Source organism: Nannospalax galili, unplaced genomic scaffold (genome assembly GCF_000622305.1).
Source record: "Nannospalax galili isolate Female #2095 unplaced genomic scaffold, S.galili_v1.0 scaffold1639, whole genome shotgun sequence".
In the NCBI taxonomy this organism is placed as follows: Eukaryota; Metazoa; Chordata; class Mammalia; order Rodentia; family Spalacidae; genus Nannospalax; species Nannospalax galili.
Window position 1 is genome coordinate 1,696,755 of NW_008343206.1, and position 8,709 is coordinate 1,705,463.

An 8,709-nucleotide genomic window follows, 5' to 3' on the forward strand; every position below is an offset into this window, starting at 1 on the left:
AAAAGAAAACCCTAACACCAAAAAAAAAAAAAAAAAAAAAAAACCCACAGAATTATTTAGCTACTGAAATAACTACAGTGTATTTGGAAACAACAGCTATCTTTTATGAAAAAAAAAATGTTCAATATTTTTACAATTTAGTATTTGGGAGATTAAACATCAATTTAACCTAGAAGTTTATACTTAGTAATTGTGTTTCTCATAGGATGAAAATTTACTAACTTGTTAAAGATTCTGTTGTCAAACAGCGTTGGTAAGACTGAAACACTTATCAAAGGGACAGAAGTGATCACATCATACTGTCCTTTCGTTCCTGACAATGTACGTTTAATTTTCAGTGAGCATGAAACGTCATGACTAAGTCCTCAGAACACTGTCCTATGTTTCACAGTTCTCAGCGTGTCCTTGTGTGGGAAATTTAATTATGGAGCTATTCTCCCATCCATCCATTTTCAATTTGCCAGTCAGAGAAAAATACTTGAATTTCTAGGACTTTTGCCAGTTACATATTTAAAAAGTGAGAAGACTTTGTGTCATCCTAGAAAGCTCACTGCTTCTAAGATGGCACATCACAGTACAGCACATTTTCTGTAATAAGGTCTTTCCTAGGGACAAGTTTCAGTTTCAGTTTCGCTCTTCTGTGGATCTCCCTGCTGTGCTGAAGGACGACAAGAGCCAGGGAAGAGCCTTGGTCACCTAGGTGGGGGAGGAAGCTGGCTCTCTCCCAGACTATACAGGCAGAAAGACACAAGACTCCCAGTCACAGAGCCTCACCCCATCCCAGACAGAAGCCAGGTCACAGACCTGAACCCCACCACCAAAGAGGAGACAGGCACCTAAGAAAAGGCACTGCTGCACACTGGCCCCTTGACAGCCCACTTCCCCAGGGTCTAAGAAGCCATCAGTGTCTACACGTGAAAGTCTCTATCTGTGGCCCTTGACCCATCAGTGACAGCAGCCAGGGATCAAGTGTGGGCCAGGCGCTCCTTCCAACACCTCAGCCAACACGGCTGAGCCACAGGTATCTAACTGGGAATGGAGGTGGCAGGGGGCATACCTGCTCTGTCCCTTAGCTCTGCTTGCTTCCATGACCGCCAGGGCAGCTCCTACCCTGTCATCCGCAAGCCATAGCAATGCCAGGAGTGTTAGGATTCTGCAGGGTCATAAGTCATGAGAGGGTGATAGCCAGAGGCCATAGGGTTCTGTTTCTGTGTCCCCGGAAAACAAAACTTGATTGGCTGAGAGGATGATGGGGTATGCTGGGGAAAATGCAAAACACAAGCAAGGCCCTCCTTATGAATGTAGTAATGTTTTCTACAATTCTTAAAAATACTTAGAATTAGCCAGGTGTTATGGCACATGTCTTTAGCCCAGTATTTCGGAGGCAGAAGCAGGCAGATCTCTGAGTTTGAAGCCAACCTGTTCTACATAGTGAGTTCCAGGCCATCTGGGGCTACAGGGAGACCCTGTCTCAAAAAGACAAAAAAAAAAAAACCTTAAAATTTTTTTCTTAGAAAGCACTACAAACAGGAACCAGAAAGTGACCATGTGCAGTCTTCCACTTGACTCTGGGCAGGGTTATAAAGGCCTTAAGGTCAGGAGGCTCCACACCGCACACCTCCCTCTTCACCTGCTCCGACCTATTCCATCCTCAACCAACCACCAGAACCATGATCTGCGGTGGCTGTTCTGGAGACTGGCTCCATCTGTGGGGGCTGTGGCTCCAGCTGTGGGGGCTGTGGCTCCAGCTGTGAGGACTGTGCCTCCAGCTGCTGTGTGCCCATGTGCTGCTGCAAGCCCGTGTGCTGCTGTGTGCCTGCCTGCTCCTGCTCTAGCTGTGGGGGCACTAAGGGGGGCTGTGGCTCCTATGGGGACTGTGGCTCCTGTGGGGCTGTGGCTTCTGTGGGGGCTACAAAGGGGGCTATGGTTCCTGTGGAGGCTGCAAGGGGGGCTGTGGCTCCTGTGGGGGTTGCAAGTCCAGCTGCTGCCAGTCCAACTGCTGTGTCCCTGTGTGCTGCCAGTGCAAGATCTGAGTCTCTGACATATGCCTCTAGTGGCCCCAGTGACCAACCCTCACAGCTCTGGCCTGCTGGGGTCTAGAGTGTGGACTAGCATTCCTGGGCACTGTGAGGGCCACACCTCCATTGCCCCGGCCCGCGGGGTCTGCAACGGGGTGTACCTGGATTGGGGGGTGGGGCCGTGGATGAGGCAAGCGGCAAGAGAAATGGAGACAAGACAGGGCTCTGATCAAGTCTCGTTTATTGAAGCACAAGCATGAGTTTAAAGAGACAATGATAAGAAAGAAGAGAAGAGTCAGTAATCAAATCAATCAGAACACAGGGGCCCTGACGTACTCTAAACACAGGGGCCCTGACGCACTCTAAACACAGGGGCCCTGACGCACTCTAAGGGAGGAATCTACTGATACTGGAGAACAGGGCTGTTTACTGGAAAAGAGAACAAGACCGTGGGCCAAGGTTGTGGGTCCCAGCTGTGAGCCAAGGTTGTGGCCTGAATGGAAAGGTCACCAACTCAGGACTGCCAGCAGCCCCGAGAAATGGCTGAGCCTCAGGCTCCCAACACTCCACCACTCATCCTCTGACCTAAATGTTCTTACAAGGCCTTGAGCAGTCTCCTTCCCTGCATCACTCTGTCTTCCTTAGCATGCCACTAGGGGAGCCCTCATGTCATCTCTTTAGGATCTGCAAGTCCCAGTCTTGACCTATGTCTCCTTTAAATAAACACGCCCTTCACACAGTCTGTTTTAGTGCAATTCTTGTCTTGATGCGTCTTCTCTGAGGCATCCCCTCCTGTGGGCCTCCTGAATCACAGGGCTCATGGTGGAGGTACAACAGAAAGACAGGAGACAATGGGGGGACACAGGAACCGAAAGAAACTCTCACTCTGGAGTCTGGTTGAGGCTGAGCAGATGAAAGTCAGGAATTCTGAACAATTAACACTTGCAGTGAAGGTTTCAGACACAGAAACAATGTTCCTTTTACACAGAGATACTTTTGAATAAGAATGTTAAAATGGCAGTGATGGATGCTTAGGGCCTGAGTGTATATGACTTGAATGTGACCTTACTCAGATATGTTCTGAGAATCTCACTGCACTGGTTAGTTCCTGTCAACTTGACACAAACTAGAGTCTCCTGGGGAAGAGAGAACCTCAATTGAGGAATTTCCTCTATCACATTGGCCTCTGACCAATGTCTGTGAGGCACTTTCTTGATTGCTGATTGATGTAAGAGGGCCCAGCCCACTGTGGGAAGTGCCATCCCTAGGCAGGTGGGCCTGGGCTGTATAAGAAAGGTAGCTGAGCAGCCAGGGGGAGCGAGCCAGTAAGCAGCGTTCCTCCACAGTCTGTGCTTCAGTTCCTGCCTCCAAGTTTCTGCCTTGGCTTCCCTGGATGATGGACAGTAAGTATAAGATGAAATAAGCCCTTTCCTTCCCATGTTGTTTTTGGTCAGATTCTTTTTTTTTTTTTTTTTTTTTTTTTTTTTTTTTGAGGCAGGGTCTCCTTGTGGCCAAAAGAGGACAGACACTGTCTGTGAATCTCTACCTCACAGACTTCCTAGTGCCCCAATTTCTCACCTGGGGAAGTGAGGTTACATCAAAAGGGGTATTGGTAGACACACATCCTACTCCCCACCCCATCCCTGCTTCCTGCCTGGGAATCAGAGTGCCTGGCTACAGGCTCTTGCTGTGAATCCTCCCCCTTCCTCAGACAGCTCTAAGAAAAGACCCCGTTTGTGCCACATGGGGCTCTTGATTCTCTTCAAAGACTGCCATGCTGTTTGTTCATGATGTTAATAACCTTCTAACAAACTCCTTACTCCTCAATGATCTGCCTCAGTGTGCCCTTCAATCACTACCCCCAACAGCAATCCCAAACCTTTCAAAAACCAGACAGTCCTAGAAATTATCCTGCAGTTTGGGCCATCTGACAAGCCAAGCCACTTGCTTCTGAGGTGTCTGTGACGGGCATAATGAGGGCAAAGACCTGGCAAGCCAGACCAGAGTGGCCCCTTCCAGCTCAGAAGTGAGATGTGTTCTCTAACTAACAACTGTTCTGAAGGCCATTGTTAACCGACTGTGGGTCCTCAAAAAGGACAAATGCCTGATTCCTGGTCCAAGGTAATAAGGCAGTCACCACTGCCCCTCAGGACCTGGGTGTTTTCTGATCCACCAAGTCGTAGCGTTGAAGTTAGACATGCACATCAGCATGAAAAAGGGACAAGACTGTGTACAGGAGACCCAACCTGGGGAAGGCAGGAGGCCTAATAGGGAAGCAGGCGTGGGTGTGCTGTTGGTATGTGAACAACCCCTCTGTCTGAGGTAGGAGGGACCACTTCCCCAACCTGCCCCAGGTCCCAATCAGTTGTCCCACTCTGAGCTTGCTCCCCATTAAAGATAATTTTCCATCTTTTCCCTCCACCTGAGGTAGGAGGGACCACTTCCCCAACCTGCCCCAGGTCCTAATCAGTTGTCCTATTCTGAGCTTGCTCCCCATTAAAGATAATTTTCCATCTTTTCCCTAGTGTTATTTTGTGGGTTCAAATCACCAAAGCCTGGTTCAGATTCTCTCAGGAGAAATGACAATTCTGTAACCTGAGACCCTCACAAGGCTAAGACCCCCTATAAACTAAAACCCTTATAAGGGAGGGTTCCCAGAACTCAGCTGATAGAAGAATGTCAGTGCTGAAGGGCACAGGGAGTTACCTATTAGGACGTGCCCTCTGAGACTGGCATGTCTGGTAGTCTCCATGTCTCTGCCTTCTGCCACTGCTTTACAACAACTCTTGTTCCAAAAGCTTGCGGCTGCTTTGCAGCTTTCTGCTCTCTCTCTTCCCTACTGAGTAGCCCCTCCCATGCCCATGCACGCTGTTCCCCTCACCCAGGCCCGTCCCTGAAGCCCACCCCCTTTCCACCCCCAATGCTTTTGCTCTGCAATATCCACAGGTCTTTTCTCTGTGACTCCAGTTGCAGCCCCAGTTCTGAAAACCCACAGTTGCCTCTGAGTTCCTTCCCTGTCTCCCCTCCCTGTCTCTCCAGGCCCTCTAATAAAGGAAGATGGGGAGGGAATGGAATGTAGCTCAGGACTTGTAGCCAGGACACTGTCCACTGAAGCCTATCATCTACCCCTTCTATGTTGATAAAATGAAGGGAAAAATAAAAGTGTGCTGAACTTCCCCAGTCTGGGGCTCATTTCTCATTGTATTTATATTTTTATTTGTTATTTTTACTTATGTGTATGAGTGTACTGCCTGCATGTATGTAAGTACACCTATGTCATGTAGTGCTCATATAGGTAAGAAAAGGACATTGGATCCCCTGGAACTGGAGTAACAGACAGTTGTCAGCTGCAATGTGGGTGCTGGTGTAGCCTGGAGATTACTCATTCCTCTGGAAAGCATGGGCAATGGGCAAGCATGGGCAACACTCAAGCATGGGGCACCCTGGGAAGAGGGGTGGAGCCCCGGCCACCAGCAGAGCTAGCAGAGACAAGACTGGAAGAGAGAGAGAGAGAGCCAAGGGTGATCTGGGTCCTGAGCTGAGACGGAGACAAGGCTGGAAGAGAGAGAGAGAGAGCCAAGGGTGATCCGGGTCCTGAGCTGAGACGGAGACAAGGCTGGAAGAGAGAGAGAGCCAAGGGTGATCCGGGTCCTGAGCTGAGACGAGGAAGCGACTTCTCCAATTTGCTGCCCTAAATTTTCCCCTTCACGTTCTCTGTTTGACCCCCCCCTCACTCACTCGGGGTCTCATGGTCCTGACACAGATCAACAAACCGGTATAACACATTTTTATCTGAATTTTGCGTAGTTTATACATTTGGGAGGGAATGACTTACAAATAAACGGCTTCTCGTAACTCTCGCACCATTAAATCCCCGCCCAGTCTGTTAGCTTTGGCCCGCACCACGTGGTTTCACCCCAGTCTGTGAGTGTCCCATCTCATGTCCATGCCCCACGGGATGCCTCTGCTGTTCGCCCCAGCGGCCACACACTTTTCCATTTTAATCTCGCTGCCATGCTAACTCTCCAACTCTTTGTGGCTGGGCTCCACCCCTCTTCCCAGGGTGCCCACGCTCACCCATCACCCATGCTTTTCAGAGGAATGAAAATTTTCCAGGCTATACTTCACCCCTTTCCCCTGGCTCTTACAAACTTTCCTCCATTTCTTCCGCGAATTACCCTGAGCCTTGGAGGGGGTGACAGATGCAGGGTGATCTCACTTGTATCATGGTGAGATAGTGATCTCTTGGGCCTCCCCATCCTTTGTCTTCAAGACAAGGCCGTTGATCTATCTCAGTGGTGTTTTCCCTACTATGAAGACAAACGTAAGGATGTAGACACATCTAAACAAACATGAATGTAAATATAAACACCTAGAGGACATCCCAGCAGGTGTACCATATTCATTAAAGAGTATACCTGTAACGGCTTCCCCACTAGGGCCTGTAGCCTTCCCTGACACAGGGGTTGGCCTGGTCTACAGCACCAGACGTGTGCTCCACCCCTAGGAGCAGGCCTTATCCAAGTAGGAATTTTTCAGTTGTACGTATGTTAGTCAAGCCATTATTGCAGTAGCAGGCATTGCTTGGCATGTCCATAGTGTGCAGCACGTGGGGTTCATTGTTGAGTAGACTCATTGGGGATCCTTTCTTCCCCACCCACCTGCATAGCACCCTCTGGCACTGTGAACGCCATCCATCCGGTGGCACGGAGTTTTCGGCTTAGTCTCAGCTCCATCTCTTCTTTCCCTCCCGCGCTCACATCGCGCAGTGTCCTCGGCAACATGGCCTCACCGACCTTCCTATTGTACAACCGACATTAGTGGCAATAGCCTTGGTGAATCTGAGGACCTCTAGGATCTCTCTCTGACTAACAGCAACCCACATCTGGTACTGTAATTTTTCTTAACAGCTGTATAGTTTGGGGAGCCCCTGTTTTTATCTTATTTAACCATAAAACTCCCAAGAATTTTACAGCTATAGCTGGCCTTTGCTTCTTCAGGTACCTTTCAAATGGGTTTCACATCTGTAAAACACTCAAAGGTTAATGTCCTATATTAAATCAACCATAGACAAGGTCTCACACAGCATGGAAAGGTCTTGTCCATTCGTATTAACTGTTTTCTCCATAGATCTCTGTTAGGTCCATAGCATGGGTACGAGGCGTTAATTTGGTTAGTTCTTTACTATTTTTAGTTATCCCTTGGGAGTCATTCCTCACTCTGGGGATCTTCCATGGAGTTTCTTTGTATTTTTTTGTTTTATCCTTGATACACTTACAGTTGCTGACTCCAGTTCCCTGACCCTGCACCGGGCTAAGAAGCCTTGGGATTTCTCTTGTCCCCACTGCACATGTTGGTTCCCTGAGGCAGGCAGGCCCTGGGTCTGCCTCTTGACTGTAGCCATATCTGCCGTCTCTCCACTGACCATACCTGGCTGCTGGGGGAGGCCCTGGTGGGAAAAACTGTCTCCACCGCTAGCATAGCCTTTCTCATGAAAGAAATGCACCTTATTCAATCTTTGGGGATCCTTAACCACCCCTGGGACAGTTTTTATCCTCTGAATGTCTTTTGTAAACTGTTCTTCAGGTTTTAAAGCCTTCTAGAAACTTGCATTATTCAAGCCCTGCCCACAGTCTCTGTTAGCTTTTGCCTGCACCCTGTGGGCACGCAGCCTCACCCCACCGTCTGTGAGTGCCCCATCTTGCTTCCACGCCACACAGGATGCCTCCACCACTTGCCCGGTGGCCACACACTTCCCGGTCTCAGCTCCGGACCCAGCTCACGCTTGCCTCCCTCTCTTGCCTCACCCTCTTCCCGGGGTGCCCTGCACTTACCCCTTGCCCACACTCGCCTGCTGCCCACGCTTTTTGGAGGAATGAGTCATTTCTGGGCTACAGCTGGGAACCGAACCTGGGACCCCTGAAAGAGGAATCAGTGCTCTGAACTGCTGAGCCATCTCTCCAGTCTGTCATTTCTCTTTTCTGAAAGTAGCACTCCTGGATGTTAGGACAGGAAATGAACTCTCTATGACCCTCTTCCTTGTACCCCTTTCTCCACCCTTCTGAGGTCATGTGTTGACATTATGTAGATGACTGTTCCTAAGGAAATGTTGTTCTACTCTGCCTTATTACAAAAAAAAGGGGGTGCCTGCTCACTTTTTATCAGCTCAAATGTCCATTGGTCCTCCCCTCTGTCCTCAGGAGCTCAAGAACAGCAGAAATGTAAGACTGGTATATTTGGAACCCAAGCATAGAGGGGTGGAAGATGGTATGGGGAAGGCCTCAAGTTGTTTTTAATAAATAATTTATTGAGAATTTCATACATGCATATAAGGTGTTTTGATCAAATCCACGCCCACTCCCTCCCCTCCAACTCCTCCCATATCTCTCCATCACTTTTTTCTGATGACTTCATGTACTCTTTCTTCTTCTTTGGTTTATTTGTTATGGAACTTTTGGCTACTCTAACATTACCCCTCTGAAGAGGTAACCCTAAAATATTTTAAGGATTAGATAAATGCTCCCAAATATTTTCAACATTTTTGGCCTTTGGAACAGAGTATGTTGCTAAGAGACTCAAGGACAATGCGAGTTTTAGCCAAGAAACAGGCTACTTTTCTTTGGGGTCTTTTTACCCTAACTGCCTAGCCAATTCCTAGCTCCTATTCTTAGCACACCATCCTCTGAAGCGG